Source organism: Balaenoptera physalus (assembly GCF_965194825.1).
Source record: "Balaenoptera physalus genome assembly, chromosome: 4".
Lineage (NCBI taxonomy): Eukaryota > Metazoa > Chordata > Mammalia > Artiodactyla > Balaenopteridae > Balaenoptera > Balaenoptera physalus.
The window spans coordinates 55,481,584-55,503,016 of NC_138891.1; the positions used below are offsets into that span (position 1 = coordinate 55,481,584).

The 21,433-nt window shown below is 34.7% G+C and overlaps 1 protein-coding gene and 1 pseudogene across 6 annotated transcripts in view; one reads left to right on the top strand and one right to left on the bottom strand.

Moving 5' to 3' along the window:
* Positions 1-21,433, top strand: part of NAALADL2 (N-acetylated alpha-linked acidic dipeptidase like 2) — a 1,434,969-nt gene that overhangs the window by 1,273,492 nt on the left and 140,044 nt on the right. The window lies entirely within an intron of this gene.
* On the bottom strand, positions 13,690-21,390 carry LOC309659357 (rRNA-processing protein FCF1 homolog pseudogene; annotated as a pseudogene). Its single transcript has one exon. The product of its transcript is annotated as an rRNA-processing protein FCF1 homolog pseudogene (transcript).

A 21,433-nucleotide genomic window follows, 5' to 3' on the forward strand; every position in this document is an offset into this window, starting at 1 on the left:
TTGTCATTTGTTTCTAGGTAATTTTTGATTTCCCCTTTGATTTCTTCAGTGATCACTTCGTTATTAAGTAGTGTATTGTGTAGCCTCCATGTGTTTGTATTTTTTACAGATCTTTTCCTGTAATTGATATCTAGTCTCATAGCGTTGTGGTCGGAAAAGATACTTGATACAATTTCAATTTTCTTAAATTTACCAAGGCTTGATTTGTGACCCAAGATATGATCTATCCTGGAGAATGTTCCATGAGCACTTGAGAAAAATGTGTATTCTGTTGTTTTTGGGTGGAATGTCCTATAAATATCAATTAAGTCCATCTTGTTTAATATATCATTTAAAGCTTGTGTTTCCTTATTTATTTTCATTTTGGATTATCTGTCCATTGGTGAAAGTGGGGTGTTAAAGTCCCCTACTATGATTGTGTTGCTGTCGATTTCCCCTTTTATGGCTGTTAGTATTTGCCTTATGTATTGAGGCCACCATCACCCTGATACCAAAACCAGACAAAGCTGTCACAAAGAAAGAAAACTACAGGCCAATATCACTGTTGAACATAGATGCAAAAGTCCTCAAGAAAATACTAGCAAACAGAATCCAACAGCACATTAAAAGCATCATACACCATGATCAAGTGCGGTTTATCCAAGGAATGCAAGGATTCTTCAATATATGCAAATCAATCACTGTGATACACCATATTAACAAATTGAAGAATAAAAACCTTATGATCATCTCAATAGATGCAGAAAAATCTTTTGACAAAATTTAACACCCATTTATCATAAAAACCCTCCAGAAAGTAGGCATAGAGGGAACTTACCTCAACATAGTAAAGGGCATATATGACAAACCCAGAGTCAACATCGTTCTCAATGTTGAAAAACTGAAACCATTTCCTCTAAGGTCAGGAGCAAGACAAGTATGTCCACTCTCACCACTATTACTCAACATAGTTTTGGAAGTTTTAGCCACAGCAATCAGAGAAGAAAAAGAAATAAAAGGAATCCAACTTGGAAAAGAAGAAGTAAAGCTGTCATTGTTTGCAGATGACATGATACTATACATAGAGAATCCTACAGACACTACCAGAAAACTCCTAGAGCTAATCAATGAATTTGATAAAGTTGCAGGATAAAAAGTTAATGCACAGAAATCTCTTGCATTCCGATACACTAATGATGAAAAATCTGAAAGAGGAATTAAGGAAACATTCCCATTTACCACTGCAACGAAAAGAATAAAATACCTAGGAATAAACCTACCTAAGGAGACAAAAGACCTGTATGCAGAACACTGTAAGACACTGATGAAAGTAATTAAAGATGATACAAACAGATGGAGAGTTATACCATGTTCTTGGATTGGAAGTATCAACATTGTGAAAATGACTATACTGCCCAAGGCAATCTACAGATTCAATGCAATCCCTATCAAACTACCAATGGCATTTTTCACATAACTAGAACAAAAAATTTAACAATTTGTATGGAAACACAAAAGACCCTGAATAGCCAAGGCAATCTTGAGAAAGAAAAACGGAGCTGGAGGAATCTGGCCCCCTGACTTCAGACTATACTACAAAGCTACAGTAATCAAGACAGTATGTTATTGGCACAAAAACAGAAATATAGATCAATGGAACAGGATAGAACGCCCAGAGATAAACCCACACACCTATGGTCACCTAATCTATGACAAAGGAGACAAAAATATACAATGGAGAAAAGAGAGCCTCTTCAGTAAGTGGTGCTGGGAAACTGGAGAGCTACATGTAAAAGAATGAAATTAGAACACTCCCTAACACCATACACAAAATTAAACTCAAAATAGATTAAAGACCTAAATGTAATGCTAGACACTATCAAACTCTTAGAGGAAAACATAGGCAGAACACTCTATGACATAAATCACAGCAAGATCCTTTTTGACCCACCTCCTAGAGAAATGGAAATAAAAACAAAAATAAACCAGTGGGACCTATTGAAAGTTAAAAGCTTTTGCACAGCAAAGGAAACCATAAACAAGACTAAAAGACAACCCTCATAATGGGAGAAAATATTTGCAAATGAAGCAACTGACAAAGGATTAATCTCCAAAATTTATAAGCAGCTCAATATCAAAAAAACGAACAACCCAATCCAAAAATGGCAGAAAACCCAAATAGACATTTCTCCAAAGAAGATATACAGATTGCCAACAAACACATGAAAGAATGCTCAACATCACTAATCATTAGAGAAATGCCAATCAAAACTACACTGAGGTGTCACCTCACACCAGTCAGAATGGCCATCATCAAAAAATCTACAAGCAATAAATGCTGGAGAGGTTGTGGAGAAAGGGGAACCTCTTGCACTGTTGGTGGGAATGTAAATTGATACAACCACTATGGAGAACTGTATGGAGGGTCCTTAGAAAACTAAAAATAAAACTACCATATGACCCAGTAATCCCACTACTGGGCATATACCCTGAGAAAACCATAATTCAGAAAGAGTCATGTACCACAGTGTTCATTGCAGCTCTATTTACAATAGCCAGGACATGGAAGCAACCTAAGTGTCCATCGACAGATGAATGGATAAAGAAGATGTGGCACATATATACAATGGAATATTACTCAGCCATAAAAAGAGGCGAAATTGAGTTATTTGTAGTGAGGTGGATGGACCTAGAGTATGCCGTACAGAGTGAAGTAAGTCAGAAAGAGAAAAAGAAATACCGTATGCTGACACATATATATGGAATCTAAAAACAAAAAGGAAGAAAAAAAATGGTTGTGAAGAACCTATGGGCAGGACAGGAATAAAGATGAAGACATAGAGAACGGACTTGCAGACACAGGGAGGGGGAAGGGTAAGCTGGTTTGAAGTGAGAGAGTAGCATTGACATATATACACTACCAAATGTAAAATAGACAGCTAGTGGGAAGCAGCCACATAGCACAGTGAGATCAGCTCAGTGCTTTGTGACCACCTAGAGGGGTGGGGTACGAAGGGTGGGAGGGAGACAGAAGAGGGAGGAGATACGGGGATATATGTATATGTATAGCTGATTCACTTTGTTATAAAGCAGAAACTAACACACCATTGTAAAGCAATTATACTCCAATAAAGATGTTAAAAAAATAAAGTCTTTGAATCCTTTTTTTATCACACATGCAAAAAATAAATATGTACAGTCTTGCAGTAAGAGAGAAATCAAAATGCTAAAAAGAGTACTAAGCACACAAAAGTGAAAGCAATCTAGAAATATATAACAACACATGCAGCTCAACCTTTGACTTGTTAGACTCTAAAGTTTCTGGTTTCTAGAACCCAAAATTGTTCTGTAGAAAACAATTGCATAAAATCTCTCCCAAAGTATAAATATTCTTTACATTTTCAAATTTTGTTTATAATATATTGTTCAATTAAGTGATTAATAAGCAGGGTCATTTTAAGGAATAAACGTTTTGCCAAAATGTACACACTCCAGCTGTGCAAATTTTTGCTAGAAAAATCTGATTTGAATCCAGGAGTTACACATTCAGGAAATTAGAGTATCCACAAAATCAATACTGATGACAATAAATGTTAACATAAAGCCATATATATATATGGCTTTCTATATATTTGTTTATATATACATATTCTGAATTGAGTCTTTGTGTTTTTTTCCTACTACCCTATAGATAACAGGCCAAAAGGGAGTAAAAGTAAAGAAGTTATTTTCTCAAGTAGTTCTCTGCCTTGGGTGTGCTAAAATACATGAAGCATCCTCACTACCTTTTATCTTGACCTTTCTCCAGGAGTAATGTAGGACATTAGGTCCATATTCAAGAGTATGTCTGGAACCTCCCATTGAGATCCCATAAGGTGCTCCTGTCCCACTAGGGCTCTATCCTCCATATCTACTTGAGAAGCTATAAATTCACTTCTAATATAATTATTTGCCAGGAAATTAAAACTCCTAAAATTTGGTCTACCACAAATCAATTGTATTTAACAAGTATATATTAAACAACTATTCTTTGCCCTTTCTGGAACAAGACAAATTTAGTACAGGGTTATGATAAAACACACACACATAACACACATACACACACACATACATCAGTATATTCATTGAGTGCCATGGAGTGACAATTAGAAAGATATTTTTATATCCTACAGTGCATATCATAGGATTTTTTCCCAGCATAGTCATTATTGTAATAGATCCTTTTAAATAATTGATAAATGCCAAATCCTTTAACACTTAGTTTCAAGACATTTTAAACAATGTTGTACTTGTAATGTCAGAGGGCAGAAGATTCAAAGACTTGGCAGAATGTCTAATGGCATTTTCTATAGTCTGGTTAGAACACCAGAGATAGTAAGCTCTTATGATTTCTAAATTGCATTTTGGGATTTTGCTTTTAAAGATAAAACCAGTTATTTAAATTTTGCAGATACACAAAGATTTATTTCCCTTATATTTGCAGTCAACTATGTACTCCAGCACTCTTTTGAGAGCATAAGTGATAGTGTCTGTGAAGGCCTTGTTTCATTTATAAATATTATAGATTGGATTATGTTTATTCAAGCACATGTTAGTTGTATGTAAAAAATAAGAATAGCTTTTAAAAATTGCTAACTCAGAATGGCCATCATCAAAAAATCTACAAATAATAAATGCTGGAGAGGGTGTGGAGAAAAGGGAACCCTCTTGCACTTTTGGTGGGAATGTAAATTGATACAGCCACTATGGAGAACAGTATGGAGGTTCCTTAAAAATCTAAAAATAGGACTACCATGTGACCCAGTAATCCCACTACTGGGCATATACCCTGAGAAAACCATAATTCAGAAAGAGTCATGTACCACAATGTTCATTGCAGTTCTATTTACAATAGCCAGGACATGGAAGTAACCTAAGTGTCCATCGACAGATGAATGGATAAAGAAGATGTGGCACATATATACAATGGAATATTACTCAGCCATAAAAAGAGGCGAAATTGAGTTATTTGTAGTGAGGTGGATGGACCTAGAGGCTGTCATACAGAGTGAAGTAAGTCAGAAAGAGAAAAATAAATACCGTATGCTAACACATATATATGGAATCTAAAAAAAAAAAAAAAAATGGTTCTGAAGAACCTATGGGCAGGACAGGAATAAAGATGCAGACATAGAGAATGGACTTGAGGACACGGGGAGGGGGAAGGGTAAGCTGGGACGAAGTGAGAGAGTGGCATGGACATATATACACTACCAAATGTAAAATAGATAGCTAGTGGGAAGCATCCACATAGCACAGGGAGATCAGCTCAGTGCTATGTGACCACCTAGAGGGGTGAGGTACAGAGGTTGAGAGGGAGACGCAAGAGGGAGGAGATATGGGGATATATGTATATGTATAGCTGATTCACTTTGTTATAAAGCAGAAACTAACACACCATTGTAAAGCAATTATACTCTAACAAACATGTTAAAAATAAATAAATTAAATAAATAAAAAATAAAAATTGCTAACTGATCAGTTTTCCTCAGCTTCAGTTGAGGTAGTTGACTAGAATAAATTTGAGAGGGATCAATATTGTCATTGGGCCAACAGAATATGAGTTCAGAGAAAGCTTAGGAAACTTCCATGAATGAGATTTAAGATCATAAAATCTTATATGTTCAGAGGAAATGGCTACTGCAGAAAATTTAATTAAAAGACAGATTTTCCTTTAGGAAAAGAGTCACCCAAAGCTGTTCTAACAAAGGTAACTAGCTGTTCTGAAACTCATAGAAGAGTCAGATAAGTATTAAAGATCTTGTTGCTCTTTACAATGAATATGAGATTTTCAATATAGATGACATTTTAAAGTCAGAAACTTTACTACCTAAAATTGCCTACAGGAGGCAATATGAATGCGTTAAAAGAATGTAAGGAATCATAGGTTTTTAAAGCAACCTTAAAAAATCTCATCAATTTTCCTGACTTCCTGGATGAAGACATTATTACAAATGATATAAAATAATCTCCAATCAGTGTTCCATCATTCTTTCTAACTCATTCTTGTTTGTATTTTTGTATTTAATTAAGTTTTGGTTAATTAATGTTCTTTTTTAATAAGAAATGCATATTCATCTTGAGAAAGTATGTAAGAGCAGTGGAGTAGTTATTGAGTCTTAAACTGTGGTGTTGGCTATATCTGTTGAACATGCAGTGCTGTTTTACTTGGTAGCAGTGGAAAGGTAAAAAGGAGCATGAGAGAGGAACCATCATGAGGGCGTTAGGGTGCTCCAGACTAGGTAATATTGGTCATGAAAAGTTACTACTGTGGAAATAAGTGAAGACCACTCAAATGAGAATGAGCAAAGGCTATTTATTCAGAGCTTGCTAGAGCAAGGGAACCACGCATCATCACTTGTCTTTGGCAGAGGCTCAGAGGCAGACAGAAAAGTAGGAAAAGTTTGTAGTGGGAAAAAGGGAAGGCTTTGCATATGCCCTAATTAGAAGCTGTAAGCATGGAGAAACTGGATGAGGGCTAGCTAGAAACAGGGCATCCTAAATAGGTTAGCAAAGAATATTTGACTTTTTCTGGTAGGTCCTGTGTTGGAAATGGGGGCAAAAATTAGAGAAGCTGTCATTATTGATTAAATTTGGCTGTTTTGGGGTTGATTGCTGTTGCAGATTGTGGACAGATATTCTATTTTTATATATGGCCTGGTCATCATCTGTATATTCAGGCTCTCGTTACAGACATATGTCTCTGCTACCCCAAGTGCACATGTAATCAGCAGATGATTTCACACGTGTGTTTACCAGAAATACCATGCATTCCATTGAAAAATTGTACTTGTAGACTTAGGAAAAACTGCAATGGCTAATTGATTATGATTCTACTATATTAGGTGTATCAAGCAGAATGAAACAGCAACAGAAGCCAACACCAGGGGAACTCTATAAAGAACAATTTTAATATTAAGATCATGACTGTATTTGTTTGTAGAAAAAGAAAAAAACAAAAATTATTTCTGAAGCCAAATTCTTCTCATAAATAGTATCCATTTAATTTCGTATTTCCAAAAATGTACTTAACATGCAATTATTACAGTTGAAACAATCTCTACATTTAGGTAGTATTAACTAAGTATTAAAATTTTCTATCTTTTTGTTTCAAATTGCATGTTCTTCAATTTTATTATATCCTATTTTTAAAAACTAGATGAATACCACACTAATTTATCCAAATTTCAATTTCCTGAATAATGGACTTTAACTGACATGAGAGCTAATGTATTCAGCTAAATTTATTAGACCCTCCAAATCTCCAATATTTATTTACAGTTTCCTCTGAGATTCTTTTCTGTGAGAAAATAAATTATGAATATGTCAAGCATGCTAGTTCTAACATTTAACAAGATAATAAATGGTCTTATAAAACAGCACTAAAGAAAAGAAATACAAAGCTAATCTTGTAATTCTGTTCCAACAGCAGTTTATAGAGGTCTGGAGTCAAAGTTTTGATGTTCTTTCTCTGCAGGTCACAAAGCATGAAGGACGCTATTATTCAAAAATGACAATCTGCCCATATATCTTTAAAAGAAATCCTCACTAAAGAATCTGGAAGAGAGGATTAATGTTAGGGTTTCCTTCAAAGTAGCTTAAAAGTGTTGATTTCATTTTTGTTGCCAAATTACTCAATCAAAACATCTTTACAGAGGACTTACTATGTTGAAGGTTTGCTAGACTTTATGGAATACAGAAAAAGACCTAAAAACACACTCAACTAGCCACAAAAATACAGAATAACAAAGAATACTTGACTAAAAAGAAAAAATAGCACTATATTAAACATATCAAATAAATGTGGCCTTTGCATCTCAGTTATAGTTCATTGTAAGATACATAATAGACTTTGTCTTCTAGCCCGTGCAAGATCCTGAGAGAAGTGATCAGTGTTCCTAATTTTAAAACCCCAACTTGTAAGAACTAAACTTTTCTCAGTGGTCAAAGGATGAATCTAAGAAAAGAAAAGCAGCAACTTCTTTCTATTTCAAGTACTTAAAGAAGCTCTCCTACTGAAGTACATACTGTAAATTAAATTGTCAGCAAAACAATTTTTGCTGACAAAAATTATATTCTCTGGAAGAATATATTGGTATGGGTAGGAAGAGTAGAAATTTAAATCTAAAAAGGAACACATTGAAGAAAAGAAAATAAAACAAAATATAAGTGGGTGTGAGAGTTTTCTCATAAGTAGAAGAGGATGGTATACCACCAAATTGCTATGAAATACCCTCTGTAATATGCTTACTATGTTTTATCTGCTGTATAAATTATCTTAATTAAATTTAGTCCCATGATTGATTGTCTTCTGAAAGCTTAGAAGGATGTTCCATTGGAGATCTAATCTAGGGTTAGAATAATACTCAATCAAAATGCACTAGCACTCACAGCATTTCTCTTGTAAATAACCCCTGAATATAAAGCATTCTTGGAATCCTGTTTCTCAGCTCATGAACATGATTTTTAATGTGGAGAGAAATTTCTTTTGCAAGTAAATCATTAAAACTTGGGAACAAGCAGAGTAATTATAAAATAATTCAGGAGGTCCATCAAACTGTCTAGAGATTCCCCAAGGTGCTATAAGTCTGACAGCATTGGCATTTTTCTACTAGTCTAAGGAGAAACTGGACAGTCCTCAATATATGTACTATAATTAATGTTTTCTTTAAGAACCTTCTTTTCCTTATTACTTAACCTAAGTTGCTACCTGAGAGCTAAATAAATCAACTTGCATACATTTTCCTCTTTCTTCTTTTTTCATCTCTCTACTTGACGTGATGAATACATTTTATATTAGTTTTCTTAAAATGTGTCCATTTATACAGAGTATTATGGCATGAGTTGATCTAAGTACTTAATTGACTCTTGAGTTTCCTTTGGAAGTTCAGGACCAGGCTTGAATGAGATTCTAATCCTATTATCATTGAAAAATAAAACTAAAAATGTTTGGGTTCTTGGCTTAAGGAAGAAAATAATTTTGATGGCTAGTAGCTCTGTGAGGAAAAAATGCCTTCCTTTTCCAAATGCTTTTTCCCTAAGAGTCTCTAAAATTACTTCTGGTCTTTTGGAAAATATCATCCTGTTCCAGTTTTAGCCTCTAACCATGTGGTTGATTTCTAGGAAATTACTTGTCTCCAAGGGGCCCAGAAAGAACTCACTGAGCACTCATTCTGGGTCATAAGGTGTGTGCCAAGAGTATTACATCCTAACAAAGGATTTATTTTTTAATGCTTCCATGTACTGTGTGTTCACTATACACATATATTCTTTATTCTACATGGTAAACTTATTAAGTGGGTGCTGTCATAATCCTTTTATAGATGAGGAAACCGAGACCTAGAGAAGATAAGTTATTTACCCTAGGTTACAGAGCTAGTGAGTTACAGAATGGAGAAAGTGGGAATTTACCCTCAACATCTGTCTCCAAAGCCCATTTTCTTAAACAATATAATTTGTGGTCTCTTTCCCCCATATGTGAGATATGGAAGTCAGACAATATGAGGTCCTCAAACAAACAAGGATTTCACAGAGGTGAAATCCAATTGACCTCCTAGTCCAGCTCTGCCAATTGTCATATCTGTGACCTTAGAAAAGTCAGTTTACCTCTTTCAAGCTTCCATTTTTCTAATGAGCAAAATGGGATAAAAATACCCACCTTGGAATGTAAATTTATACAGCCGCTATGGAGAGCAGTATGGAAATTCCTTTAAAAACTAAAAATAGAATTACCATATGACCCAGCAATCCCACTACTGGGCATATACCCAGAGAAAACCATAATTCAAAAAGACACATACACCCCAATGTTCATTGCAGCACTCTTTACAATAGCCAGGTCATGGAAGCAACCTAAATGCCCATCGACAGACGAATGGATAAAGAAGATGTGGTACATATATACAATGGAATATTATCAACCATAAAAAGGAATGAAATTGGGTCATTTGTAGAGACGTGGATGGACCTAGAGACTGTCATACAGAGTAAAGTAAGTCAGAAAGAGAAAAACAAATATCATATATTAACGCATATTTGTGGAATCTAGACAAATGGTACAGATGAACTGGTCTGCAAGGCAGAAATAGAGACACAGATGTAGAGAACAAACGTATGGACACCAAGGGGAGAATGGGGGGTTGGGATGAATTGGGAGATTGGGACTAACATATATACACTAATATGTATAAAATAGATAACTAATGAGAACCTGCTGTATAGCACAGGGAACTCCACTTCGCTGTATAGTAGAAACTAACACAACATTGTAAAACAACCATACCGCAATTAGAAAAAATACCCACCTTCACACAATTGTGAGGATTATGTGTAATAATATATGTTAATTTTTTCTGTAAACTTTAACTTTTACTCTGAGTCTCAGAGCCAAGTAAACATTTTTAAATATTAATTTTTAGAATTAGCAGTATATAAGGTTACTTGGATTAGTGGGGGTAATGTACAATGTTTTAGGGAGTGAGGGACATAGCATCATAAAACCTACGTGGAAATGATTCTTTCCACTGAATGGGTGAGAATATCAACTCTAGAAATGACTAGTTGATCCCAGAAGTCCAGTAAACGTGATTGGATGTTGTCCATCTTTTGGGAAGGAGCCTCTGTAGTACAATGATTATCACCACATAGGAGGGATGGGGAAAATACCAAAATACATTCAGGAAAATACTTATTTATGAGTAAATGGAATATTGGGTGACTTAGCATGGAGCAGTGGTCTCAAGGGTCTCAAAGTATGGTGTGAGAACCAACAGCATCAACATCACCAGGGAATACCTGACTCAGCCCCAGACTGAATCTAAAGCTCTAGGTGAGGACAGCAATTTGTGCTTTATTAAGACCTCTAGGGGCTCCCACTGGTATGGAGTTTAAGAGCATTGACTTCAAATCAAATTGTCTGTGCTTGAATTATAACTCTAACATGTCTCAGCTCTGTGACTGAGGCAAGATATTTTCTCTCTCTGCCCTTCTCTCTTTCCTTCTACAAAATGGGGATAGAATCATATTTGCCTCTTAGAGTTGTCGTGAGGAATAAAATCATTAATATATGTAAAATTCTTAGCACAGTCCTTGCAATAAACTAAATACTCCATAAATATTAGCTATTGTTACTTGAAAGAGATCTGTGCTGTGAAGAAGGGTTTCCTCTTCCCTCTGTCATTAGGTGTGAACATTTGAAAGGCCCTGGAAGATATAATCTCTGAAGTTCATTCCTATCTTATGCATTCCAATAACAGCAATTTCTATGCCATGCTTATGATAGTACTTCTGACAAAACCTCGTTACTTAGAGCCATTTAACTTATCTTCATGATACACAAATAAGCTTAAAATAATTTTTTCACAGATAGTGTTTTGCCAATACAATAAAAAATATGAACCAGGCAGCTACGTAACTTTCTTCCCTTCACTCTAAATTCCTTTACTTTATCTGGCCTCTGTTCTTCATCTAAATCGCAGATGTATCCTAACTACTCACAGATGCTCAATACAGAACAATACAATTGTTCCCTCGTACAATCATTTGCTCTGCACTGATCTATGCTTTTATTTCCCCAAATCTTTAAAATTGGGATATTTTGATGACTTTAAAGATTACTAAGCATGCTCACATTTCCCCGTCTTATTTGAACAGATTTGTGCACTAATACTCTCCTATAGATCCAGGTATCAAAGCTGAGTAAGCCCTAGAATTTGTTCCTGAAATCTGGTCTCCATGCATAACCAATAATTTCATTTAACTGTAATGAAACATGTGAAAGTATTATGCACAAATGACTATGGGAGCAAAAATAGAAGGAGCAACTCTATCTCAGAAGGTTAGTGCTAAAACCATCTTCCAGATGAGATATATGTGAAAGAGGAATCAGAGCTTGGGGTGGAAAGACATTCTAGATGGAAGAAACAAAATTTTCAGAGGCTCATGAGCCTCACTAATCTTTAGAATTGTGTCTTGTGTGGCTGGAGAGAAGGAATAGTGGGAGAAAGCCTGGAAAGGAAGTAAGAGATGGGAATTATGAAAGGATGTTACATCAACCTGCCAGGCCTGTATGGCTGATTTTATCCTAATTTTGCAGAAGAGGAAAATGAGGTCCATTGAACGTAAATGACATAGAAAATAAACAGCAGAGCCCAAACTCGAGACCAGGTCTTCTCCCAACTCCCATCTAGTACATTTTCTACTTCATTATATATCTAGTTAGAATTTCCTTAATCAAAGTAGTAAACTTCTAATTTAGATACAAGGCATTATACTCTGGTGCGACATATTTTGAAGGGATTTTTTGGGCAGAGTTCCTTTTACAGGTGACCCAATATTCTATTTTCTCATAAAGAAGGATTTTCCTGAATGTATTTTGGTGCCTTTCCCATCCTAAGGCAACTAAAAGTGAAGACAAAGGGGAGAAAGGAAAGAAACTAATACTGATTGATTGTCTACTCTGAGCCAGGGACTATGCTAGATATTTTCTATGTTATATTATTTGAATGCTCACAATAGTGCTTTAAGTTAGATATTATTTACCACTTTTTATAAATGAGGACTTTGAGATTGAGATGTAAGACAGTTGCCCAAGTAACTTGACCAAGGTCATGCAGCCAGTTGAGTGTCAAACTGAGGTTCAAATCTGGGTCTGCTTGACCCAGGCCCAAATCATCTCATCAACTTACCAAACTCTGCTCCTCATGAACAAGTTCAACATTAAGCTCAAAACAAGGCCAATCAGTAAGCTGAAAACATTGATGGAGGAAAGGTTTTAGGATAATGTCTTTAAGAAAGGACATAGGCAAAGAAAGTAACGGGACATTTTCAATGCAATCATATAAATAACCTTTCATTGTTTTTTTGTCATTATAATACAATAATCACTAATATTTATTGAACAACACTTACTTGTAACAGGTACTGTTCAATTCAACCCCATCTTATTGGGGTTGTTTTGAGGATTAAACAAAACATTTTAAAAGGGAAGCAAAGAAGGCCTCAAATGGCTACGTGGTTTGCCCAATTCATACAGATATTAACTGGTGAAATCAGGATTCTAACCCTAATGGAATGACTCCACAATATTTGGCTTTTAATGTAATTTCCTTTTCATATAGATTTGAAATACCAGCTTTATAACATACCAAATTGCCATAAATATATAGGTCTATTTATGGACTTTCTAGTCTGTTTCAATGATCTATTTGTCCATTCTTAGCTATGTTGTGATCATGTAAAACGTCTAATCTGATCATGTTATCCACCCTAATTAAAGTTTTAATAACTCCCCATTGACCTTAGGATTAAGTCCAAACCCTTTAGCATGTCATATAAAGCCCCTTCCCTCCCACCTCCTACCTCTGGAGTCTCAGATGTGGGTACAACACCTTCCCTTTCTAGTTCTTTTTAAAGGTTAACTCAAACATAACTGCTTCTGGTCTTTCTCCCCTCCCCATTCCAACCAAGTAGAAAGAAATCATTCTTTCCACCTGTATGTCTACTCCCTCATACTTTTATCTTAGCATCATTATTTTACCATATTTATTCATCTACATGTTTCTCTTTTCCACCATAAATGAGTATCTTTAGGATAAGACCATATCTTATTAAATACCTAGTATCACCTTAATAAATATTTGTTGAGTAAATCAATATAAAATGACCATCAAATTATATGAGCAATTATCTGATTTATAAAAAGATGCAACAAATTTTAAAATGACACAAAATATAATTTTCAAAACAACATTAAAAAGTGAGTGTATTTAACCATACTCAGCTCATTACAGAGCAAATGGGTGAGTGGAATAATAATTCATGCTATAGCATGTTTAATGAACTGGCAAAAGAGAAAGTTGGTCGAAGGAAGGCAGAGGAAATTTGTCTTTTAAGAATTAGAACCGAGGGGCTCCATAATCATCTGGCATCCGCTCAATGTTGTACCTATGGTTAGAAATGTACATGATGGGAACTCCAGGGATCTTCCGGATTCTTCGCTTAAGGTCCCGGTCAACTGTGGCCACAGTGTAACACTTGTGCTGAGTTACTCTTTGCACTAAGCAGTCATCTGCATAGGTTCCTTTGTGTGTGCATGGTAATCGTTCAAATCTTGGATCCTTGGCAATCCTTAGAGCCACTCAATACTTCTGCCCCAATTTCTCAATGTCAGCCATTACGCAGTCAGTTATACAAGGGATACACTTGGCATACAGACAGTCCATCGTTGACTGCACTAAGTCCAGTTTGGCTTTAATGGAAAAGTTGATAAAGTTGGTATCGACCAGGATGTGGTAAGGTGAGCCCAGCTGTGTGTTATATTGGAAGAATAAGCAAGAAGGGTGCTGGGGGATTTCTCTTTCCTTGAGTGCACTGGGATCTTTCTTTTCTTTCTTCTTCAGTTTTAATCTATCCTTTTCTTTAAGCCTCTGATCTCTGAGACTAAGCATTCGCTTCATGGTCTCATACTTCCGTGTTTTCTTTTGTTTCCCCATGTTCACGCCGCACTCTAACCTTTCATTTTAAATAGATTTTGGACTCTAAGTTTACAGAAAGACTGATGAGGATGGATGACAAAATAGGTCATGAGGCAGCATGAAGAAGAAACAATGAGTGAGTGGGAAGTGATGCACTGTGTAACAAGGCGGGAATGTAGAATCTCTGGTTCTTGGGGGCTTCTTTTGTCTGCCCAAATTATATTTGTTTTGTCAGTGTACCCAACATCCTATACTCCATATTTCCCAAAGGATCCGTGTTCCAAATGGTCAGATTTTGTCCCAGAATCCCAAATAATTAAACATTTAAAAATTACCATGGTTGGCCAAGCTAAGTTTTAGAATACACTGATACCGCATGAGAAGAGGCTATTAATTCAAGCTCCTAAGCTGGAATCTCTTAGTGTCTGAGAGACTGCTCACTATCAGAGGAAGAGGGCTTCAATACCTGTTTGAGCCTAGTCCGGGCTTCTTCACAAATCTTGGATGCTCAAGTTAACCTTTCAATGTTTAGCTACCTTTCTTCAGGATCCTGATCTTAGAGGAATATCTTTGATAAATATTTATTGTACAAAGGTAGAAAGCGAGGTAAAAAATTTAGTTCTGCCTCCCTAGTACTCATAAGGATCATATGTAGTTCTCTTTATTTATATTGTAAGTGGCTTAACTCACTGAAAGCAGAAATGTTTGATTAATTGACTCTCTGGATATAATGCATTTACTTGGAATAACAAAAAAGAAACTTATCACTATAGTTTTTTATTAGCCAGAATTTTTGTTGGTAGATGAGCTATAAGTCACTTAGTCTAGGAAGTCACTTGTGATTATTTTTATTATTAAAAACAGTACTAAAAAATATAGGTACATAATTGAGTTCCTACAGGCATTTTTCTACAGCAGTCAGAGAGTAAATACTTTGGCTTTGTGAGCCATAGATCTGTTGTAACTACCAAACTGTTGACACAAAATCAAAGTACAACATGTAGGTGAATAGATGTGGCTGTGTTCCAATGAAACTTTATTTATGAAGAGTGAAATTTAAATATTGTATGATTTTTATGTATTATGAAATATTGTTCTTTAAAAATTTTTAAGCTATTTAAAATTTTAAAAACCATTCTTTGCTCATGGTTCACATAAAAACAGGTAGTAGGTTGGATTTACCTGTGGGCCATGGTTTGCTTATCATTGGTCTAGACATTTACCTTTTTCATCTCAAATTCTGTCATCCATCTCAAGGTAGGGTTTATTTATCTGTAGTGCATAGATGATGAAACTAAGTATCCAGAACACTAAACTGACTTGGACATCACATAACAAGTAATTGGCAAATCTTTGAAATTTTTGTGACTTCTCTGAGTCTTAGTTTATATGTAAACTAGGGAGAAATACTTGCATTTATCGGGGTATTATGGGGATGAAATAAAATTATTTATTTATTCAAATGCTATTTAATCTTTCCTAGTGGCAGATTCTTCCCTGAAATATAAAGTTCAGGGGATATACAATGGACAAAGCAGACCTTGAGCTTGCGCACATGAAGCTCACCATTAAGTTTATAAGATATACAGTGAATTAAAAATTGTAATAAATGTGATGATTGCTCTGATAGAAAAAAAGTGTAGGCCTAAGGGAAAATATAGCACAGGTGCCTATCCTAGGTTTTAGGAAAAGCCTTCTGGAAAACAGTGGTGTCAAATGGAGCCATGAAATGAGGTCCTGAAGTGAAAAAGTGGGGAAAAAAGTATTCAAGGCAAGGGAAAGGCTATGGGTAAATCCCAGAGGTGAGAGAGTTAGCCCATTAAGAAAGCAAAAGGAGTTCAATATGTCTAAAGACATAAAACAGAGTTCAAGAGATAATGCTAAAGAAGTAAGAAGACATTTGAAGACACATTAATAGGTATAGACATTATCCTAGGAACAAAAGGAAGTCCTGACAAGTTTTAAAGAATGAAGAAATAATATTAGACTTGCATTTTGAAAGGTCATCCTACTGTAATATAAAGAATGGATTGGAAAGTGATGAGAATGAGTCCAGGGAGACCGGTTAGAAAGTAGATCCTATGGTCCAGATGAATAATGGTGGTGGCTTAAATTAGAGTAATTGCAGAAGAAATTAAGAGAAATGACCAGATTCAAGAAATATTAAGTAATTGGATTTATTTAAAAATATTTATTTCATATCTGCTTATTCCATCCACTGTTCGAGTTGCTGGGGACAGAACAATAAACAAAACAGGTCAACATCTCTGTCCTATTGTAAGAATGATGGACAACGTAGAGTAAAAATTTCCAGGTTTTTGCTTCTAATAACTGGGTGGATGGTGGTAGCATGAACTGAGATAAGAAAAAATAGGAGAAACAGATTTGGTGTGTATTGATTAAAAAACTCTGACTAAAATTGTTTATAGTTCTTCCTTAGTGCATTTCCCCTAAGGCTATTTAGGACCAGAACCAAAAATAGACAGTAGGTTTATGGCTCTCAAAAACAGAGTCACTATTTTTTCAGCTTTCTCCTACCTTTTATACCCAGAGAATAAAAAAAAAAAAAATCTTTGGAGGAGAAGAAATATATGACTGGAGTTAGAGAACAAGAGCAGACAGATATGATATAAGCAGATATCAGAGGAAAGCTACTTATGTACCATCATGCCTCCTTCCCTGCCTTCCAAAATAGATTTTTTTCCAAGGTAACAGCTGCGCTGCTTTTAAAATGGCTTATCTGGAGCTTTTATACACTAATTTAATACTGTACAGAATTGACAGTCAGAATATATATAATATATATAATTTTCTTCAGAATATATTACCCATGAATATAGTTCAACTTCAGAATGTTTTTCAGATAGTGATTATTGTACCATCAATGTAAGGGTTTACAGAAGTAAATATATTATGGTGTGTGTGTGTGTGTGTGTGTGTGTAGTTGGGCTAACACCAATAGCTTGTATTTTATGCTCCTTACATACAATAAACCATATCCATAAATGGTATTTTTAAAATACTCCAGAGCTGGAGGTACAGTCGTAACAAGGTATCCTAGTTAGGTAAACGGAGAAACTTAGCAATTGGATATCTTCATTTTTAAGAAAAAAGTTATACAAAGAGTAAAATGATAAGTTTAGTTCTTGACAGAATGTTTGATGTGCCTGTGAAGTCTGCAGTGGATATGTCCGCTAGGCTGTTGTATATACTTATCTGAACCTCAAGAAAGAACTTTGAGCTGGAGATAATAGATTTAGCAGTTATTCTCTTTGATATTTGAAACCATGGCAGTGAAATTACCTAGTGAATTTGTCTGGAGAAGTATTAGCATTTGATGGATGGGAAAAAAAGACCTCAGCAAAAGGAAATGAGGAAGAGCAGCTAAGAGGTAGAAGGTAAGTCCAGAGATGGCAGTTGCAGAAGTCAAGGAAAACTGGCTTCAAGAAGGTATATTGCACCAAAAGCTTCATAAAGGGCCATTGGATTTATCAAAACAGAGGCAATAGTGACCTTGACAAAAATGGTGTCAATAGTAAGGTTGAAAATCTGATGCAGTGAGGAAAGGAGTAAGTGTGAAGTGAGGAAATCAAGGCTGTGAGTATAACAGCTCTTTCAAGAAGTTTGGCCCACGAGGGGACAGGGAAGGGACTAATGAATTATTGGTTTTTTGTTTGTTTGTTTGTAGTTGGGAGAGACTTGAACATGTTCCAGAAGTGACAGAAAAGATTCAGTAGGAAGAAATTTTGAAGATTCAAAGAGATCACTAGTAAAGCAGGAGGGGAAGGAATCTAGGAAGTAGATAGAAAATATATTTTCAGAATGATACCCTTTGTTTACACTGAAATAACAGGGAAGTTGGAAAGTATGAATGCATGGTAAATATACCATGACTAGGTGAGATATTTCCCTCTGAATACTTTTATTTTGAAGTAGGTAAAAGTAAGGGGAATGAAGTAGGATGGTCAAGTTGTAGTATTTAGTATTTAGATAATCATTTTGGAGAAGAGGATAGTATGATGTTGGACAGGAGAAGAAGACAGATAGACGTTGGTGATTATGAATTAATATTGACATTAAATCTGCTTATTTCTAAGATAATGAAGTCCCTAACACAAGTATACCCAAATATGTTCTCCACAAATATTTCTATGGGATGAGTAAGTAGCCTCTAGTATACACATCTGTATGTATCAATATATGTACATGTGTAAATATACTTATATAGATACACACATGTAAAAATAGTGAAATATATACATATATATTCTTCTGTACCCTCACCATACTTTTAAAGTATATTGTTTATTGTGTTCTTTGTACAGTTTTACTCTCTATAAAAAGACTTCATATATAAGGAGTTGATCAGGAAAAATTATTCCATAATTTTATTATTTTTTGTTGCTCAAGAATGAATACAGTTCAGAATTATTATTGATGTTTTTCTGTGAATTTCTGTGCCTACACATTATTTCACTCTGAAACAGAATTTTTATATTTACCTCTAATATATGAAGATATTAGTAAAGTGATTACCAGTATAGGTATTAATGAATTATTTTCAAATTTCACTTTGCTCAATGCTAAAAAGAAAATATTGACTATGCAGTGCATAGACTATAAAGGCATAAAAATAATAGAAAGCCCAGAATCACTTGCGAACAACTACCAAAGGGAAAAGATATCTAAGATTATATGCATTATTTTGATTAAGGGTGCTTGAAAATACATAAGGCTTCCTTTGAATAATAAGCATCTACAGATGAGGTATGATTAGAAAATGCAATCTCTTTTACAGGTTCAATTAAATCAACTTCATTTCAATAATGGTGAGTGATTAGAGAAAAGCTATCAGAATCGTACTTTGAGTCATCATTCAAAGAATCTTTTTTTTTTTTTTTTTAGTTCTGCAATGTGGTTTACGAGATAATGACTACAGGGCTTAAAATTAATGGAAGAAGTTTAAGAGTGGTTAAACTATATGTCTTAATCAGGCTATGATTTAATGTTACTGGTGGATTTAAAGAGTTTTCATTTATTCACAAAAGACAACCATCTCTGCCAGTCAGACTTAAAATTAGTAAGAAATGAGCTTCAGAAGTTAGTGTGTATCTCATATGCAAAGAAGAACTTATACAAATAATCTATAACCCATTGACCTTAATTTTTTCCTTTCTCAAAATTTATTTTTAGTTTAAGGCTTTTGACTGGATAATATTTCAATGAGATTATTGTTGCCTCTTTTTGTTGTTGTTGTTGTTCCAGACAAAATCAGAATGATTAGAGTTATGAGGAGTAATACAAGGTAAAATGTTATATTCTTATTTGTCATCAAGTACACAAGGCTTTCAGTATTTTTTTTAAAATAGAGGTTAGCATTTATTTTAAAATTTATTTCAAATGCAATTTCAATATTCATTTATCTCTAGGCAGCTAAGAAATAGCATTCAACTTTACCCAAATGTCTTTCATTATAGAGAGGTGTTTATTTTTCTAATATGGTTTTATAGATATGTATATTTGTGCCTATTATACTTACTTTACATAATCACTGACATTTGTCAATCATGTCTTAAGGTTCAAACCTTTACATTCAATAAATATTTGCTGAAAAATTATGTTAAGTATTATGCTGGCTTCTGAGGAAACAACATAGAAAAGACATGGTCCCACATTTTAAATATATGTATACATGTAATTAAAGCTACTTTATTAAAGTTACTAGGCTTTCACACTGTTCAAAACTCATATTGACTCATGAATCACACTTTGGAAGCAAAAAAGGACTTCTTTTTCTTAACCATGTCTTTCTTCTACTTCCTTACCATCTATTTTTCTACTTTTTAAAGTTTTAGGGAAAAATATATTACATCGCCCCAAAATGCTAACATGATACTAAGTACAAAGATAAGCACATTGTATATAGTCCCATTTAACTTTTAAAAACAAGACATGTATATTCTAGTTATGAACGACAGGTTGGAGCTTGAAGAGGTTGTGTAATTTCAAGTTTAGCATAGCTGAGAATTAGCATAGCTGGTGTTCAGACACAGGTTTGACTGGTAGAACCTTTTACTGCTCATCATACATTCGTGTGCTCCTCCACATCTCACAGACCTTTTGCAGTCGGAGGTAACGTGACTAGTTCTAAATAATGTACAATGAGTAGATGACATCTAGGTCAATTCTGAGCCACAATACTTAATAGTCAGTGAGTGGTCCTCCAGCTCTTTCACTTCACCTGTCTTGTCAACCAGCAATGTTCCCAGTGGAGGATTCTGAGGTGTCCTGAGGCCCCAAGTGACCATGTGGGATAGAAACTCCACTGACCAATATTGTTGTGCTAAACCACTGAGATTTAGAGCTTAATTTGTTATTGCAGCATAACCTAGTCCATAACTCTAGCTTGTGAGGTAGTTAATAAAGTCTCAAAATCATTGCTCTTAATCTAAATGCTGTAACAGTTGTGATTTAATGGGAAAACAGTCCAAATCCAACTTAATACATGATGTCATTTCTCCTACAGTCTGAAATTAGAAGTCAAACATTGGTTTCATTTTCATATACAAACTCTGAGTTGGTAGATTTCCTGTAAGGTGGTAATGACAAAGTTAAGATTCATAGGTAAATAATATCAATGTTATTGTGATTTGGTAAAATGCTTAGTAGTTAAAGGCTACAACAATTTAAAGTGAGATAGCTTTGCACATTTTTACGTGCCCACCTAATACACCTTTCATCAGTAATTTTGAACTTAATTCATTTTAAGTGTACATATTGTTTTTGTTTAGGAGAAAAGAATAAAATATTCCTGGCAGTCTGTGATATGATTCATACATTTTTCTTATTTAAAAATAAACTAACTCAACTAATTCTTTAAAATGTCTTCTAAAAAAAAAAATAAACAAATGGGACCTAATGAAACTTAAAAGCTTTTGCAC